This window comes from Vollenhovia emeryi, unplaced genomic scaffold (assembly GCF_000949405.1).
Source record: "Vollenhovia emeryi isolate VEMERY1.0 unplaced genomic scaffold, V.emery_V1.0 DF942048.1, whole genome shotgun sequence".
NCBI lineage: Eukaryota > Metazoa > Arthropoda > Insecta > Hymenoptera > Formicidae > Vollenhovia > Vollenhovia emeryi.
In genome coordinates, this window is record NW_011964318.1 from 530 (window position 1) to 4,259 (window position 3,730).

The 3,730-nt window shown below is 38.2% G+C and overlaps 1 pseudogene; it reads left to right on the top strand.

Annotated features, from left to right (window-relative positions):
• Positions 1 to 1,293: 1,293 nt before the first annotated feature.
• LOC105570378 lies at positions 1,294 to 3,612 on the top strand (annotated as a pseudogene).
• Positions 3,613 to 3,730: the final 118 nt, after the last annotated feature.

Below are 3,730 nucleotides of genomic sequence, written 5' to 3' on the forward strand. Positions count from 1 at the left end.
TCCTGTTTTACCATTAAATCTGACTTAGTGTTTCGATTTTCTGCCATTTATCCTATGGCGGCACTCGTGATGTTGATTTCGTGTTAAGCCCGCTGCAGACGATGCTATTTTTCCTGCTGGATTGCTTGCGATTTAGTAAATTACTATCATTGCACCACTCAGCATTCAGGATTCCTAGTAATTTACTAAATTGCAAGCAATCCAGCAGGAAAAATAGCATCGTCTGCAGCGGGCTTTAGACCAGGCAAAGTGGAGGCAACGAGCAGTCCATAGTTATATAGTCAAAGACCTGCACAATTTACATAATAATTATTACAGTAATATATTATTTCACACGTAATTATAATTCATTAACTATACCTCACAAATGTCAGCTCTTGCCGGTAATATTTCTTTCCCAATTAATTTAAGCCATTCTAATCGTCGTTTATTACTCTTATTAAGCCTGCTGGCACACGAAATAGACGAAAACCTTTTTCGCCACGGTTTTTACATCCTTCAACGCAGCAACTTGGCATTTTTCTATATTTTTCACACAACGTTTCCGCTTTTACGCTTTTATAACGGAATGCGGTTAAGTAGTTAAACTATGAAAGTGTGCACTATGTACACTTTCCGACGCCATATTGACGCCAAATCCTTATACATTGGTGGAATGAATTGCGGTACTTTATATATCTAGTGACTTTACATTATTCGACTTACGACATCCAATGTAGACCCAGCCTTACTGACTTTACTGGCGTGCGAAAAACGCAGCACCAGTAATTTTCATTGCTACCAACTATACTGTTTTCACTGGCAGTAACTAAATCCATTTTCGAACACATCCAGATTCTCATCAGATTTCTCATTAGATTCGGTTGCAATCCTGCATGTTACTAGACCGGTTGGGTTAACCGGAGCTTGGTGAAAGTTGCCCTTAGGCTGGTATTACATTTGTCGTACGACAAAGTTTTTAAGCGTATTGATTGGCTGAAGGATAGTAAAATTCTCGAGTATCTAGAAACTTTCTATTCAGCGGCCAATCGACACGCTTGAAAAATTTGTCGTACGACAAATGTAATAGTACCCTTAGGATAATATTTCATTTGTCGCACGACAAACGAATATTTTTAAATGTTGGTTGGTTGTAGGATATAGAAAAGTTCTCGAATCTTCTGGGTATTCATTCGTGTGCACTTTCTTGAGTGATATCGTTAAAGTCAGACGAACTGTGCTAACAAACTTGTGGTGGACAACTGTGTGCCCCAGACATCGTAGATCACTTCAAATTCGTGCAGCAGCAGTAGAATGGCGAACCACTACGTTGCATATTCACCATTGGAGGGAAATACTAATTCCGTTGTGAAAGAGACACAGGGCTGGAGTTATGTAGAAATGGAGAACATCAGCTACAAGTGGGCGCTAATAATTTCCATTATTATCAGAACCAGAGTGAGATCAGGTCGAGTATATTTTCTACCACCGACGAGTCAAAATGGTGTCTGGTAGCATCCTTAAATTATCTTCTGACATGGACTACACGGACCACATGAACTACCTGTCATTACATCTTGTTCTTATATTTCATCTAAGAAACGCATAGTCCAAGCAAAGTTCAAATTGTCTTTTCTTAATGCCACAGGGAAAAAACATACAAAAGAGAACAGTTCTATTTATGAATTTATTAATTATTGTACTAATAAAGCTGACTGTATAACTCTCATTCAGTCTGGATTGGAAGGACATCGTTCTGATTATAATTATTGCCAACACAAATTTGCATGATTATTGGGGCTATGATAACTTTATCTCTATCGATACTCAAGCTAATGGATCGCTAGCGAATACAACAATATTATGTGAGATGAGCCTAGTAACAGACACGAGAAATATCTCTAACCGAAGTCGTGGAGTATGGTTGGAAGTATCGGAGTGTGAGCTGCTCAACAACTTCGGACTGCTGTTGGAGAATGAAAAATTTTGCTATGTAACGCTTACTGTTCGTGGAAAGGAGTTCCAGGTGCATAAAGTAAATTTCTCGTAGCACAAAGTCCCGTCTTCAATGTAATGTTTGAAAACGAGATGAAAGAGAAAAAACTAATAAGTGGACATCGACGATATGGACCCCGAAGTCCTGAAAGAAATGTTGCGATTTATTTACACTGGTAAAGCGACGAATCTGGTAAAGATGGCGGACGGTTTGTTAGCTGCGTCGGATAAGTACCAATTAAATACACTGAAAGTATTGTGCCAGGAAGCCCTTTGCAAAAGTTTAACCATTGAAAATGCGGCCGAAATCCTAATACTTGCCGATCTCCATAGTGCCGATCAGCTAAAAGCAGGAGCGATAGATTTTATTAATGCATATACGGATGTGATGGACACTGCAGGTTTCAAGTCCATGAAGAAATCCTATCCGCACCTGATAATAGAAGCTTATTATGCTATACGAACCAATCCACCGGTTTCAGCAGAAAAATAAACAAAACTGCAGTGGCTGCTGATTGCACTAGGTATGACTTCCACACCATTTCCAATTATCTCTGATAACTTCGAATTATAAAGTGTTACAATGGAATATACAATAGTAATGCTAGATAAGTGTTTCATCGTGCTCCACTCTATGGTCTAGACTAGAAGAAAAATGGACAAACATTGAGGCGAGAATCACCCGGTCATCAAACTCCGGTTAAGAATGTTGAGAGACAGGAGAAGAAAGAAGATCTTGAACCATTTTGTGCGTTAAGTCGATCGAGGGTAAATTTCAAATCGTAATTCCACATACTCGGACTTCTTGTGCTCAAATAAATGTCGCTGGTTATAGAGAACTTGACGCAAAGCGATCACAATTAGCACGCTACTCATTTCATCTTCATGCGTCGGACAGAAGAATTAGATATCTGAAAACCTACGTATTCTCATTTATATCTCCCTATTTCCATCAGCATGCAAACCATTGTTCTCGATCGGCCTAAGCGCAAGCAGATTCAAAGAAACAAACAGCTGCAGCGGCAGCATCATAATCATATTGCGTCCGTTTCCTTCAATGCTAATCAATTTTGGTGGCGGTAGAACGTGTCAGAATTATCGTTCTCGTAAACTTCTGTTTGTATTATCGTTGAATGAACTAAAAATGGAAGGTCGCATGAAAGGTTCAAAACACGGAATGTATAGTGTTAGGGCATTATTACATTTGTCGTACAATTTTTTTTAAGCGTGTTAATTGGCTACAGACTAGAAAATTTCTGGATACTCGAGAGCTTTTCTATCCTGCAACACGCTTGAAAAATTTGTCGTACGACAAATGTAATATTAGACTTAGCCTCGGCCCCAAAGAAGCTAGGAAAGGTGAGAACCTTCTTTTTCACATGACTCGCCGTCACGACTGTCACCAATAATAGCAACTATAACTACAATACGCGATACATGAAGGAAGTTGTGGTAGACGTCAACGATTAAATATTTTGTTCCTTTGTTGAAGGAAACAAAGCAAGCACAAGGAAAAGAGAGATAAAACGAATGTCCCGTAGAGTCGAGAGAAGTAAATAGTATGTATGTTTGTATCAAAAACAGTAAGCTTATTAGTTTTAACATGATTCACTTGTCTAATTGTAAGACAAAGAAATTTTTTAATTTTTAATGATTTTCTTAAGTTACGTACAACATGTATGTATTACTATAATATTAAATAAGAGAACAGAGGGCAGAGAAATTAGTTTGTTTCTTTTATGGTCTTTTTAAGTTA